This window comes from Bidens hawaiensis, unplaced genomic scaffold (assembly GCF_021521415.1).
Source record: "Bidens hawaiensis isolate Kalapana, Puna unplaced genomic scaffold, B.hawaiensis_p1.1 tig00024293_1, whole genome shotgun sequence".
Classification (NCBI taxonomy): domain Eukaryota; kingdom Viridiplantae; phylum Streptophyta; class Magnoliopsida; order Asterales; family Asteraceae; genus Bidens; species Bidens hawaiensis.
Genome location: NW_027493830.1, coordinates 272,166 through 288,758, shown reverse-complemented (window position 1 = coordinate 288,758; position 16,593 = coordinate 272,166). Strand labels below are relative to the sequence as shown.

The following is a 16,593-nucleotide window of genomic DNA, read 5'->3' as shown; positions in this document are numbered from 1 at the left end:
TTTTCATATGTTAATCTTTTTATATGTTTTTCGACGAATTTATTTTTTTAGGTATGATTGTGGTACCGTTGCGAACGTAACCGATACCGACTGAGCACGCATTGACTCGCCGCTACAATGCTACCAACGTCTAAGTTTTACCGAATGAATAATATTTACAAGTATAATATTTATATATTATTAGTTATTTTAAAAAAAATATAAAGCTAAACTATATATCTTATGTTTCAATGAAACTTGGGATGAAATAAAATTATTCTTCTTTAAAGCCTCAAAGTTCTTGCAATTATGGATTCATGGCGTATACGTAATAAAGATTCCGTTCTCGTACATGATGTCAAATCTTGTTGGACAATAATTGTTTTGTACTTTTCTGTCTTTTGTGTCTTTTGAGAGTTGTGGGGTTTCATAACTTCATTTGGTGTTGACGTGTTGTAGTTTGGACAATAATTGCTTGTGCGGTTTTAAAGTTGATGGGTTTGAAAATAATGGAGTTGTAGTAAAGGGTCGGTATCTGATATAAATATTTATAAAATGTGTATTATAATAAATATTTGGTAGTTTTTATAAAACACTTTCAATTAATCACATTCAATTCCTTAATAACATAGATTGTATCTCTCGGATCCTCAGTGTTGATATCAAACAAACAAACATATCCAACAGAATAGACTCATACATTGTATCTCTCACTAAGATTATTGTTTTATATTAAGTTTTTTGATTTGGGTGGGCCAAGTTAATAGAAAATAAAACCAAGTTTCATGGTTCAACTTTTATTTTGAGAAATCATTGATTCATAAATAATAATCACTTCTAAGTCATATTGAGCCACATACTAGTCATACCCGGTTAAGATCAATAAGATCATAATAATAGACGTAGTTGTTTGTAATTTGTAAAATCCACGTACATGCCGACTAACCTTGACTTGGGTCAACGTCCAATTCTACCAGGTCCATTAATGTTAGCGTTAGCCTATAAAAGGCCATTGGATGGCATATGAAAGAAATGAATTCGGTATACATCATAGTCCGTCTACACAAAGTTTTTCTTCCATACCGAACCCCACAAGAAAAATGGAATCCCTAAAACGATGGTGTTCAAAATTCCTTATGTTTCGAAAACCCAAAACCCGAGAAGAACAACATTCGCTCCCTAGCGAAATCATCAACGAGATCCTCTCCAGGCTCCCCGTCAAATCCATACTCCGATTTAGATCCGTGTCCAAACCATGGCTCTCGCTCATAGCTGATCCCTCATTCACCAAACTCCAGTTCACTCGCGCCACCGCTAGCCACCCCACTGCCTTTTGCATGGTGGCTGCCAATAGAAGAAGTGGCGCTCGGTACTTTCTCTCTGCCTCTCAAGACGGTGGACCGGCCACTCATTCCCCGTTATATGGGCCATCACATCGTTATGGATTTAGCACAGAAGCCGAACACTTGAATGGGCTAGTATGTGCCACTCGTGGGACTGCTTTTGTTGAATGCACTGACGCTTTTGTTATTAACCCTAGTACACGTAAGATGTTTAGACTTCCTGCCCCTGCTGCTAATAAAATTCAACGTTTTGGCTACTTTTTAGAATCAAGAAATGAACACAAGATTTTGTGGATGCATGCTGTTGGGTCAACTACCACATTAATGGAGGTTATGGTTTTCTTTTTCTCTGATTACTCGTGGAGAAAGATCGATGCTACTTTCGACATCAGTCCTAATAACGACATCAAAAATAGCGTTTGTGTTAATAGTGTAATACATTTTCTACTTCTAACTACGCTTGAAATTCTGGCATTTGACTTGAAAACCGACGAGTTTTCAATTATTAAGCTTCCTTTGGATGAGGTGCATCCCCGTGATCGTTGTGACCCTTATGCGAGCTCATATATAATTATCCTTACCTCATAAAGATCAAGGGCTCTATAGGGGTTGTTTGTCATCATGGTACGGCGGAAACCAACAAAATGCATATCTGGATCGCCCTCTCCCAATGGATTCCGTTAAAAAGGACGAGATTGTCTTCTCCTTGAGGAGGTTGTCTAGGTATGTGATTAGTGCGCCTATTTACAACCTGAAAAATGGTTGTTTTAGATGGGTACAATTCACTCTTGAGCATCCATTACTGTATAAAACAGACACCTACTTCCATCAAATCAGTTGTTATGTTGAAAGCGTCATGCCTTTACAAAATGAGACGGTGATGTTCCCAATCCCATAGATCCAAGTTCAACCACGGGCAAATGTTATCTTTCAAAAAGTTGTCTCTACATTATACTATACTTTAATGATATTTTGTATTGACGTTCCAGTAATTAATATTGAACTTGTCCCGTTAGTATTGTACATTTAGTTAGAGAGCGTGTTACTGCAAGCTGAGGTTAGGCTTTTTACATTGCCATGATCTTTCAGATTTAGTACAAAAATTCTGACAGATAATTGCTCATTGTATGCATCAACCCTTCTTCATCCCATGCTTGAGAGAGACAATAAGAAACCAAAAAGATAGGCCAACATAAGATATTATTCTTCATTCCGAAAAACAAATACGTGATATTTCTTAAATTTAAAGCGTATATCTTTAAAAATTGCAGCAGTAATTCAATTCAAAATCATATAAATCTTATCTTACCTTGAGGTTGTTTGCAATTAAACCACTCAAATAAACTAAAATAGTGGATAGACAGAGTTTGAAGATGAGTGGAAATAACCAATAGTGGTGAACTAACCAATAGGATATCAGTTACGGATTACTAACGAGTAGTGGTGTTTACTGTTTGATTTAAAACCATGAAACCGGCCATCATTTTACTTTCATGGTTGGTTTTTCTATATTACTTTTGGTCGGTTGGTTTTTAAAACTTCAAATCATAGTGAACGGTTTGGTTTGCGTTTGTTTCCTAAAACTGGTCATATAAAACCAGAGTAGATGATTTTGAATACAATTTAAACTTTTAATATATTATAATTAAATATATTTAAGTACTTATATTACACTTAATTATAATAAAACTAAGCTAAGTAAAAGTACTTATATTACACTTAATTAAATATATTTAATTATAATTAAAGTAACCAGATCATTAACAACCCTACTATTGCTTTAAAATGCCACACTACTAAAATTGTAATCAAAACTAGATTCAAGAAAACAAAAGTTAGGGATGACATTTGAACCAAAATGATCAAAATATGTGGCATTGGTTTTAGTTACAAATTTTTAAAATTGGACCAATCCAAAAAACTGATTAATTTCCAAAATGTACGTGGATAAAGAAGTTGAGGTGTCAAGTAGAGATGCATAAATAGGGTTTTTCAAATAGTCGGTTCCGGATAAGAAATTGGGCTCGAGTATGAGCGGGTATTGAAAAATCGGGTATTGGCAATATCCAGGTCGGGTTCGGGTCCGGATATTGTCTCTAAAAATCAAACCCTATGCATCAAGTTCGGGTCAAGTATAGAACGAGGGTATTATAAAACCGGGTATTTGAATAACCATATTTCCGGGTATTTAAAAACCTTATTTTTGGGTTTTTATTTAAATACCATAATACCGGGTATTGAAAATAACCCTATTTTTTGTCGGGGGGGGGGGGGGGGGTTCGGGCTTTTTTCCGGGTATAAATTGAGTTTTTTTAAGGGGTTGCACTTGTTTGAGTATTTTTCATATATTTTTCGGGTATAGATCAAGAATTTGAAAAGCCCAGTTTCGGGTATCAGAAAAACCCGGTTCTGGGTATGGAACCAGTCCCAGTTTTCGGGTCTTACCGGGTACAATCGGGTCCGGTTCCAGGTACGAATTTTGCTAATGAAATGCATACCCTATCCGTACCCTACGGGTAAGATCGGGTACGGGTTCGGGTAACAGCCCGGGTATAAAAAACCCGATTCGAGTTATTTTTAAGGTTCGGTTCCGAATTCAGGTTTCTTTTCACCTCTAGTGTCAAGTGTGCAACAACATTCGTATCAAACTTTCATTTGTAAAGTTAATGGGCCGGTCTTACATAAAGTTTCAGTTACTCACAGATTGTTATTGTGCTAACCCAACATAAATTTAGATTATGTTCGTGAGAACAAAATTATATATATTAATTGTAAAGTTTCAGTTAATCACAGATTGTTACTGTGCTAACCCGATAGGTTTTCAAGCATCTGGTACAGTTCCTTAAAGCGTTAATGTTGGCAGCTTTGTATGTTTTGGGCGATGCTTCTGATTTGCATATTGAATTTATATCTTATTAAAGAAAAGTTTAGATTGCATCGAAACAGAAGGTAAGCGGGCAACAAGCTGCGCCGCTACCCCTTTTTGAATCAAAAAACCCAATCTTTTAAAAACTATATTTGCTGATCTTGGAGTCATAACATTACTATGCATAACCCGCTGAACACGGGTAAGTAGCTCCACAGCTTCAGGCTTCTGATTAATCCACCTTTCCACGAACAATTCTTCATTGTTCTGGTTATTCTCGCCATATGTTGTCACCATAATCCTTGATTCCCGCATGCTGTTTTTCTACCGATTGCTGCCACCATCGCCGATTGTTACCGGGTTCAGTTTATGATACTTATTGTTGTTTAATTATTAATTTTTGTAGTTGAGATCATGTATTAATATAAGTTCTCTAGCATCGATTGCATTTTAGATAGTTAGCAGTAAGATAAGGGCATCATTTTGGTGAATTTGTGATTGTCAAGGGTATAAGGAGCGGAGTTGTTTGATATGGAAGATGGATCCAAACTGTTAAACAGAGGTGGTAGTGAAGGAAATGCGGACGGAAAGATTGGTGAGGGATTTATTGATTGAAGTAAAATGAGACTTTTGCTTTGTGACAATGATACAAAGACTTTTGAAGAGGTTGTTTGTTGTTTTTGCTACTGCTTCAAGAGTGATGTTGTAACCAATCCTGATATGAAGTTAAGGTATTAAGATCACAGCCTCTGTATTTTTTCATAACTATTAGTTTGAGGCTTTGATTGGACTACACATTAACTGGGTTAGGTTCAGGTTCATCTTCAACTTTCGGGTTTCTGTTAGGCTGAACCTGCAAACACGAACCTCGTATGTTTTAAAATTATTTTGTTTTGTTTGGATTGGTTTACACATTAAGTGGTCGGGCTCAGGTTCATGTTCAGCTTTCGAGTTATGCCAGTTGCACCTGCCAACCACAAACACTGAACCGCATTTGTTTTAAAATTATTCAATTTTTTTGTTAGTTTTAGGTAAAGTTTAAAAGTTTAAAACTTAGTTTAGTTTTTTTAAAGTTTTAAGGTTTTAAAATATTATTTATAGATATGATAAAACTTTGGACAAAACTAGATCCCGAGCGTCAATTATCAGAGTATAGAAGTGAACTGAAAGGGGCATTATTGGAGTTATACAAAAAGAAATTAGATTACTAAAGGGTATAATTGGTGTTAAAAGTTTTGATGGTATATTGATAGATACTAAGATGTTTATAAGATACTCTAAAATTGTTGATAGATAAGGTTTGTTAAACGTCTTATACACACATGATGCTGAACAATATGTTACATGAAATTTATTTGTATGTTTTTGTGTTGATGGTTTCTTTTTTAGAAACTGAATTTTTCTTTACTTTCACATAAGCATCAAACAAAACTCCATCCCAGTCAAAGTGAGTTTTTTGAATGGATATTTCTACTAAAACGGTTACTTTGGAATCTGATCACTCGGCTAGCTACTATTGAAAGAGGTAAAAGTGGTAGAGGCTTACGATTGCGGTCGACAGCATAGCTACGCTTGGATATTAGGTTGACTTTCGATGCTGACAATAAAAATATCAGATTGTATTACTATAGGATCCGATATGTTAATTACTACTAAGACAATATTGATAGAAGTTGCACACGTTGCTGTTTCCTCTATATAAACCATGTATGTAATATTGATCAACCAAAACAAATGAAGTACAAGCAACTCTACAAAATATTACCATAGTTTGATCTGAATTAAATCCTAAACTAAAAACAGCTAAAAGTGACATTCAATTTGCAACTAATTCACACTTCTCCCCCGTCATAAACTCAAAGGGATTTTCAGGAAGCATACGAATCAGATCATCATCATGCGCATCCGCAACGTCTTCAAAACTTTTCACACTTGATTTCTTCTCCATCAACTTTTCAAATGCTAGTGGTGAGGAAGGCTTGGGGTCCTCAATGTAACATCCTCGGAAGAAAGGATGATGAAGCGCTTCCATAGCTGTGGCCGCGTGTATGGAGACCATGAAAGAAGTGAACCGATCAGATTAACCGCTTCAGAGCTTGCCATCGGTAACGAATTAGATAACCGCGCACCTGGAAAATTTGGACACTCATACTTCATGTTTCTTGCAAGTTCAAGTCCCTCAAACTAGGAACATTTTGTCGAGGCGCCTAACACATAGCAGATTCTATGGAATACGCGTGGATCGGAAGAACCTTGAAACAATGGTTTGTGAATAATTCAGCCATTATCGCACCCATCGCCCACATATCAACAGCCGAATTATAAGTCTCAGAATGCAGAAACAGTTGGTATAAGAACACGATAACTAACAGTAATCAAAAGACTCATATCTGGAACTTGTTTATAACTTTGAAAAAGTGCATACATCGAATGAAAACAAACAGAACTATAAATAGCCAAATAAAGTAACTGACCCACTACTGCACTACTTAGACTCCTAAAGAACTGGACAAATAAAAGTCTTAGCCATAGCCTTATTCACATGATAATACTGGAAAGAAATGGCCACGTCGGAAATAAATTCGAAGTCATACCCACGTGCACAACTAACTGCATCAAGTTCCATAAAACACTCTTCAAGTTTGAATCATTAATTAATATCTCCCCTTGATTCAAACTCTTTAACTCCCAACCAATGCCTGTAGTATACGAAGTTCTCGCTTGTCACACCCCGACCAATGAAGGCGGAAACGTCGAGGCGCGACATGATTGCTCATTGCACAATGACACTATAAAGTTACAATATTTAAACAACTCATTTAAATCCATATCATCATAAATAACATAACAATTGTACATACAAAATGCCAAATAGATAGATAAACAAATAACTTATTCTTTTATTTTCTAATATCCTAAAGCCAAGATAATAAGTTTCTTCAAGTAATCCAATCAAGCTAACATCAAACCTGTAACATTGCATAAAATAGAGTTTGTCAACACGAAGGTTGGTGAGCAATTTTCATAGTTTTGGACAATAAGTATATAGTATGAAATCCACAACTAGTATATGAAAACAATAAATAATAGCAACAATTTAGATAATAAAACCGTCAATAAGAATACATCGACGACAATAATGAATCGTCAATAAGAATACATTGACGACACCTTTCTATATGGGGATACCATATATACTCGGAATTAACGTATGATCATACTTTGATAAGGCTACCCGCCTTAGCATTCAAGAGGCTACCCGCCTTAGCATTCAAGAATTTGCACATAATCATGTAAAACATATAACACCAAATCGAACATTTATTTAAGTAAACATATACAATACGTGTTGTGGTTTAAGACTGAAGTATAAATCATTTGAATTTGAATAAGTATGCAATGCCACCCCCAAAACGAAAGATGGAAAACGGGGGATGAAAAAGTACTCACATTAACAAGTAACTTGAAAGATAGTGTCGTGAATAATCGGAGAGATCGGTTTAACGAGCAAGACCTATATTAAACGGGTCTTGTGTTAGTAGGTAGTCTTGGAAGGGTTTAAAATAAAATACATGACAAATAAAGTAAATAAATAAAGTTTAGGATTTAAAATGTAAATATTTGAGAAGTTAAAGAAACGAGTTTTGTAAAATAAGTTTACTCGAAACCGGGTCTCGTTATTCTATTCATTAGTTTTTTTCTTTTTTTTTACTCAACCTATGTTAAGTAATAATGTGGGTTAAAATGCGATATTGCAAAACCCTTGATTATAAGAATACCCAAAATGAGGTTTAAACGAGTGTTCGGGTTTGTCGGTTCGAGACTTGATAATTGACCAAGCTCACAGTTAACTTCCCAAGATAATAAATGTTATGAGATAACTCAATAAAATCAAAATAGACTTAACCAAGTATGTAGTTCTATCGTGAAGAACCTTAACGTTCGTTAAGCGAGTATACGACCTTATCGGTTCGAACTTGTTATAAGATCAAGTTGGTTACCGACATGCCAAGTATGTTTAGAAACTAACTAAAATTGATTTAAAATATAATCTTGAAGAAAAATATGAGTTTTGGTGGCTAAAAACACACTTGTGTGTCTTAAGCGAGTGAACTCGGTTTAGTTCGGTTTTTGGTTCGGTCTTTGACTCGGAATAAGACCGAGGATGGTTACCACATACCCAATTACCATGGAACTTGTGAAATAACTTATAAATAATAATACTCAAGTTTTACATTCAAAAAGTTAACAATAAAGCTTTTAAACAAAAGTTCAGTTTTTGGTTCGGTCCTTGACTCGGAATAAGACCGAGGATGGTTACCACATACCCAATTACCGTGAAACTTGTAAAATAACTTATAAATAATAATACTCAAGTTTTACATTCAAAAAGTTAACAATAATGCTTTTAAACAAAAGTTCGGTTTTTGGTTCGGTTCTCAACTCGGGATGAAACCGAGGCTAGTCACCACATACCCAATACCATGGAACTTGACAAATATGAACAATAAACTAAAATATGTAGAAGTTAAGCAAGTATAACAAGTTATATGGTTAGATTTGTTAAATATATAAACAAAGACTACAAAGTCCTCCATGTGACCTTGCCTTACTAGCCCGACATTTCAACTGGCCGAGACCGGAGAAATGAAAGACCGAAGGTAAAAAAGGAGTGTATATTATATATATATGTTGTAACATCAAGCTTTAAGTATTGAGAAGTTAGTTAAAATGAAAGATTAGCTTATGAAGAACAACCTTAGAATTCAAGAATTTGAGAGAGAAATGAAAAAATGAGCAAGCACAAATGAAGAAGATGGGTGTGTGTATATAGGGTAAGTTGAACGGGTCTTTCATAAAGGGTGTTTCATGAAAATGGGTTGGTTATAGACCCAAGAAGCACAAACTACAAATGGGTCCTTCAAGTCTCCATTTTGGTAGTTTTAGTCCCTGGAGTTCGTTTTGAGCGTTTTCGGGGAATTTTAAGAACCGAAAAGGGTGTTTTTTTATCCAACAACTATAAAACAAAATTTAACATACAATTCATCATTTTGATAATATCGAAAGGTTCGGGATACAAAACGGGTCGGGTTTACATTAAGAATACAAGTATAAAATAACCCGAAATTGACAAATGTCACAGTATCCCCTACTTTAGGAAATTTCGTCCCGAAATTAAGATGATGTAAATAAATATGGATATTTCTCCTTCATCGAGTCTTCTCTTTCCCATGTAAACTCCGCGCCACGCCGTGATTCCCATCGAACTTTAACTAACTTAATGCGACTTCGCTTGGTTTTCTTTTCATTACGGTCCATGATTTCAACGGGTCGTTCAACCATAATCATTGATTCATTGACTTGTACTTCGTCGAGAGGTATATGGAGACTACCTTCAGCTAAGCACTTCTTGAGATTTGAAACATGAAAGGTTGGATGAACACCGGTGAGTTCTTCCGGTAGTTCGAGTCGGTAGGCTACTTTTCCGACTCGCTCAAGAATCTTGAATGGGCCTACGAAACGGGGAGCTAGTTTTCCTTTATTTCCAAAACGAACAACTCCTTTCCAAGGGGATACCTTGAGAAGGACGAGATCGTTAACATTGAATTCGATCGGTTTTCGCCGTTTGTTGGCGTAGCTCTTTTGTCGACTTCTAGCGGCAAGTAGGTTCTTGCGAATTTGGTCGATACGATCGGTGGCTTCTTGGACCATTTCGGGTCCGGTAATTTGAGCTTCACCGATTTCGTTCCAACTAATCGGGGAATGACATTTGCGACCGTAGAGAGCTTCGAAAGGAGGCATACCGATGCTAGAATGGAAACTGTTATTGTAAGAGAATTCAATGTAAGGAATGTGAGAATCTCAATTCCCACCGAAATCGAGTACACACGCTCGAAGCATGTCCTCAAGTGTTTGAATCGTACGTTCGGATTGTCCATCCGTTTGAGGATGATAAGCGGTGCTAAGATCAAGACAAGTTCCCAAGGTTTCTTGAAGTGATCGCCAAAAATGAAACGTGAATCGAGCATCGCGATCGGAGATGATAGTCAAAGGTAAACCGTGGCGACACACGATTTCACGAACGTAGATTTGGGAAAGTTGCTCAATAGAGTATTTTTCTCGAATTGGAATAAAGTGAGCGGACTTGGTTAATCGGTCAATAATCACCCAAATGCTATCGTTGCCTTTTTGTGTAGTGGGTAGTTTCATTATAAAGTCCATAGCAATGTCTTCCCATTTCCATATAGGGATTGGTGGTTGCTTGAGTAACCCAAAGGGTTTTTGATGTTCGGCTTTGACTTTAGAGCAAGTAAGACATTTCGAAACGTACGTTGCTACGTCTTTCTTCATACCCGGCCACTAAAAGGTAGAACGAAGATCGAAATACATTTTATCCGCACCGGGATGAACAGAATATCGTAACTTGTGAGCTTCATCGAGTATGCAAGTACGAAGGTCATCGCGATGGGGAACCCATAAACGATTGAGATAATACAATAAGCCATCGGGTTTTATTTCGAGTTAAAGCTCGGCTCCACATGACATTTCGTTGTACATGTTGCCTTCGTCAACGGAGGTACGTTGGGCTTGATAGATTTTGCTTGGAGATCGGTTTGAACGGTGACGCTAAGAAGCAAGACGGATTTGACATTAACCTTTCGACTAAGGGCATCGGCCACGACATTCGCTTTACCGGGATGGTAGCAAATTTCGCAATCGTAGTCACTAAGTAACTCAGCCCATCTTCGTTGTCTCATGTTGAGATCTTTTGGTCAAAAATGTGTTGAAGGCTTTTGTGATCGGTAAAAACCACACATTTCGTTCCGTAAAGGTAATGTCTCCAAATTTTGAGTGCGAAAACGACGGCACCAAGTTCAAGATCGTGAGTCGTGTAGTTCTTCTCATTGACCTTGAGTTGCCTTGAAGCATACGCGATAACTTGACCTCGTTGCATGAGAACGCAACAGAGACCTTGATGAGAAGCATTGCAAAATACTACAAAGTCGTCATTTCCATCAGGAAGGGTTAGAACGGGAGCATTGCAAAGCATGTGTTTAAGAGTATTAAATGCTTCTTCTTGTTTGGATCCCCATTCATAAGGCTGTCCTTTGTGAGTTAGGGAAGTGAGGGGTAAAGAGATCTTGGAAAAATTTTGGATGAAACGCCGATAATATTCGGCCAAACCGAGGAAAGATCGAATTTCCGTGGGTGTAGTCGGAGTCTTCCAATCTTTGACGGCTTCGATTTTTGCGGGATCAACATGAATACCCTTGTCGTTGACGATGTGTCCCAAAAATTGAACTTCCTCTAGCCAAAATTAACATTTTAAGAATTTGGCGTAAAGTCGTTCTTTTCTTAAGACTTCGAGAATGGAACGCAAGTGATGCTCATGCTCGGCTTTGGATTTAGAGAAGATGAGAATGTCATCAATAAAGACAATAACGAATTTATCTAGAAACGGTTTGCAAACGCGGTTCATGAGATCCATAAATATCGCGTGTGCATTGGTTAACCCGAAGGGCATGACCAAAAATTCGAAATGTCCATATCGAGTACGGAATGCGGTTTTCGGAATGTCTTCTTCGCGAACACGCAACTGATGATATCCCGATCGAAGATCTATTTTGGAGAAACACGTTGCGCCTTGGAGTTGATCGAAGAGGTCGTCAATTCGTGGCAAAGGATAACGATTTTTGATAGTAAGTTTATTGAGTTCACGATAACCGATGCACATGCGAAATGAGCCATCTTTCTTTTTCACAAAGAGGACGGGAGCGCCCCAAGGAGAGGAGCTTGGACGAATAAAGCCTTTGTCGGAAAGTTCTTCGAGTTGGTTTGATAACTCTTGCATTTCCGACGGGGCTAAACGGTAAGGAGCCTTGGCCACGGGCATTGCGCCGGGCACAAGATCGATTCGAAATTCAACCGGACGAATGGGTGGAAGACCGGTAACATCATCTGGAAAGACGTCGAGGAAATCACAAACAATGGAGATATCTTGGATTTTTCTTTCCTTGTGGTCTTTTACCACCGCTTGGGCTAGGAACGGAACATACTTTTGGCGTAAGTATTTTTGCGATTGTGAACACGACATGAGATTGAGCCTTTTAGGAAACATTTTGCCGTAGATCTTGAGAGTTTTACCGTTGACAAGCGGAATCCGAATGACTTTATCATAACAAACGACTTCGGCACGGTGCAAAGATAACCAATCCATGCCAACTATGACATCGAAACTTCCCATTTGCATCGGAATGAGATCGATGGAGAATTTACGCTTACAAAGAGTGAGAGAACAATTACGAAGGACCGAGTTTATGGTGATAGAATTTCCATTGGCGACTTCGACAGAAAAGGATCGAGAAAGTTTAGTGCGAGGTACGGCAAGAGTAGATTCAAACTTTAATGAAATAAAACTTCTATCGACACCCGTATCAAATAATATAGAAGCCAAATGCTAGTTCACTAAAAACATACCGTTCACAACATCGTTTGCCACTTGAGCTTGATTAGCATTCATCATAAAAGCCTGTCCTTGGTTACCGGGATTTCCTTGAGGTGCATGAGGTGGTGGAGGAGGAGGTGCTTGGATGGCTTGCATGGGTTGGATGAGTGGTACATTTAGTTGGGGAAGTTGAGGTTGGTAGGTTTGGACTTGGTGGGCTTGGGTTTGATAGTAGGGTATGGTTACGGTTTAGGCTTGGTTTGCAAAAGTGAGTCGTGGGCAATTGTTGCGGAAATGATTTGGGTCACCACAGTTAAAGCAAGCTCGGGGTTGTTGAGGAGGGTTTTGCGGGTAAGGTGCAAAGCGGTTTTGGGTGTTTTGTGGAGTGGTTCTTGGTTTGTTGGGTTGAGTACGTTGTGTGGAATGACATGTGTTATTTAGATGGCCAAAACGGTTACAAATGGTGCAATGGCGACAAGGTAAGTGAGATGGGTGATGAAGTTGAAAATTGTTGCATAGTGGAAAAGTACCGGTATAGGGTTTTCGATTTTGTGGGGGAGCTTGGGGTTGTTGTTGCGGTTGCGGTTGGGTAACGGCATAGTTTCGGTGGTTTTGTTTGGGTTTCTTTTTGTTGTTGTGGCGGGAAGAGTTTGAGTAGTTGATGGCTTGAGGTGGTGGGTCAACTTTGGCTTGAGGTGCGGGTTCGGTTTTGCTTTTATCACTTTTCTTCTTGATGGTTAGGGTACCCGCCTTAACATGGTTCTCCGATAGCGCACCGGCTAGAGTAATTGCATCCTCAAGGTTCTCGGGTTTGCTACTCATGACTGAGTCCCGAATTAGCATGGGTAAACCCCCGATGTATTTGTCGATTTTACGTTCGAGCGGGGTAACCAAATGAGGTACAAGGGTGCTCAATTCATGAAAACGGAGCGAGTAAGCGGCATTATCACTACTTTCTTGTTTCAATTCCCAAAATTTGGCTTCAAGCTTTTGGAGCTCGTGTTTGGGACAAAACTTCTTCATCATGAGTTCCTTAAGTTCGGTCCATGGAAGCGCCATGGCAATTTCCGCCCCTTGGAGATGCATAACACTACCCCACCACGTAAGAGCAGTTTCCCCAAACATGCTCGAAGCGAAATTAGTTTTCTTCGCTTCGGGGCACTCGCTATGTCGGAACACACTTTCCATCTTTTCAAACCATTGCAACAAGGTAGTCACACAGTTCGTACCAAGGAATTTGGTTGGGTTAGCACCGGTAAATTGTTTATACAAGTAGGGATCGGGTGTGGGTTCAACGGGTGCTACAACGGGTGGAGGTTGGTTTGCTTGCAAGTGAGTTAGGAGTTTGGGAATCATAGCGGCGACTTGTTCGGCTACTAAAGCGGCCATCTTGCGTCTGGAGTCCTTGCGGTAGTGGCGTCGTAGCGGAGGCATTCTAAAAATTATAAAGAATTGTAGTGAGTTTGAGGGCATTGAGTTTAAAATAGAAGATGCATGTAACAATTTTTTTTTACGTGAATCCTAGTGTCATAAGGATGAGAATGTTAATAGAAATAAAGTTTATACATAAACCAAATGATAAAAACGTATATATAAGTATATGTTTCAAAGTTTTGAGAATTTAAAATTTGGATGTTTTGAAGTGTTGAAATTTGTATATAGTCGGAAAAATCGTACATGAACCACCATGATTTGATATTCCGAAAAAAAAAATAACAAAATTTCTTGTAAACATATATATAGTTGGGAAAATCGTACATGAACCACCATGATTTGATATCCCGGCAATAAAAACTTATGTAAAAGTAATATATATGGAGTCGAACATGTGCACATATCACCGCGTCTTTCATGTTGTTGACTCAAATCATGATAATAACATACAATAAAACAGAGATACAACGAGATGTTAAAAACACTTGTCCACGTATCACCGTGGCTTTTATGTTTTCAACACCAAAAATAAGGAGGCGACCGGAACGCTCGCATACGACAACTTAGAGTGTCGGCTCATATAACTCGAGTTGCTTGACCTAGAAACCAACACTAAACCCAATCTTCCCAGGTAAGTAAATCACCTTCGATTCTTGGAATCTTTTTGTCAAATGATCGAATCAAATGTTTCATTCCCTATGGTCGTCACAAAACAAATTATAGAACATAGCTTTAAGGAGATTGTAAACAACGAGATCCAAGTTAAGCTTGTGATCCATAAAACACAATATAAAAACTAATGTTTTTTTTAAGGTAAAAATACCTTAGAATACTATTGAAAGTGTGTGTATGTGTACATTTATGATGAGATAGATTTTTAAACAAGTTTATAAATAATTAATAAATGCAATAAACAATCAAGTAGGGTAAACACGTATGAGCACACGTATAGGGACCCTAGCGCATAAACTATACTAGGCTGTTACGTCTAACCACCTATCCTATATTCGATGGCTTTGATACCAATCTGTCACACCCCGACCAATGAAGGCGGAAACGTCGAGGCGCGACATGATTGCTCATTGCACAATGACACTATAAAGTTACAATATTTAAACAACTCATTTAAATCCATATCATCATAAATAACACAACAATTGTTCATACAAAATGCCAAATAGATAGATAAACAAATAACTTATTCTTTTATTTTCTAATATCCTAAAGCCAAGATAATAAGTTTCTTCAAGTAATCCAATCAAGCTAACATCAAACCTGTAACATTGCATAAAATAGAGTTTGTCAACATGAAGGTTGTTGAGCAATTTTCATAGTTTTGGACAATAAGTATATAGTATGAAATCCACAACTAGTATATGAAAACAATAAATAATAGCAACAATTTAGATAATAAAACCGTCAATAAGAATACATTGACGACAATAATGAAATCGTCAATAAGAATACATTGACGACACCTTTCTATATGGGGATACCATATATACTCGGAATTAACGTATGATCATACTTTGATAAGGCTACCCGCCTTAGCATTCAAGAATTTGCACATAATCATGTAAAACATATAACACCAAATCGAGCATTTATTTAAGTAAACATATACAATACGTGTTGTGGTTTAAGACTGAAGTATAAATCATTTAAATTTGAATAAGTATGCAATGCCACCCCCAAAACGAAAGATGGAAAACGGGGGATGAAAAAGTACTCACATTACAAGTAACTTGAAAGATAGTGTCGTGAATAATCGGAGAGATCGGTTTAACGAGCAAGACCTATATTAAACGGGTCTTGTGTTAGTAGGTAGTCTTGGAAGGGTTTAAAATAAAATACATGACAAATAAAGTAAATAAATAAATTTTAGGATTTAAAATGTAAATATTTGAGAAGTTAAAGAAACGAGTTTTGTAAAATAAGTTTACTCGAAACCGGGTCTCGGTATTCTATTCATTAGTTTTTTTCTTTTTTTTACTCAACCTATGTTAAGTAATAATGTGGGTTAAAATGCGATATTGCAAAACCCTTGGTTATAAGAATACCAAAACGAGGTTTAACGAGTGTTCGGGTTTGTCGGTTCGAGATTTGATAATTGACCAAGCTCACAGTTAACATCCCAAGATAATAAATTTTATGAGATAACTCAATAAAATCAAAATAGACATAACCAAGTATGTAGTTCTATCGTGAAGAACCTTAACGTTCGTTAAGCGAGTATACGACCTTATCGGTTCGAACTTGTTATAAGATCAAGTTGGTTACCGACATGCCAAGTATGTTTAGAATTTAACTAAAATTAATTTAAAATATAATCTTGAAGAAAAATATGAGTTTTGGTGGCTAAAAACACACTTGTGTGTCTTAAGCGAGTGAACTCGGTTTAGTTCGGTTTTTTGGTTCGGTCCTTGACTCGGAATAAGACCGAGGATGGTTACCATATACCCAATTACCATGGAACTTGTAGAATAACTTATAAATAATAATACTCAAGTTTTACATTCAAAAAG

General features: G+C 37.3%; 1 pseudogene; it reads left to right on the top strand.

The window, feature by feature from the left end:
- Positions 1 to 1,079: 1,079 nt before the first annotated feature.
- On the top strand, positions 1,080 to 2,220 carry LOC143569037 (putative F-box protein At1g47790; annotated as a pseudogene).
- Positions 2,221 to 16,593: the final 14,373 nt, after the last annotated feature.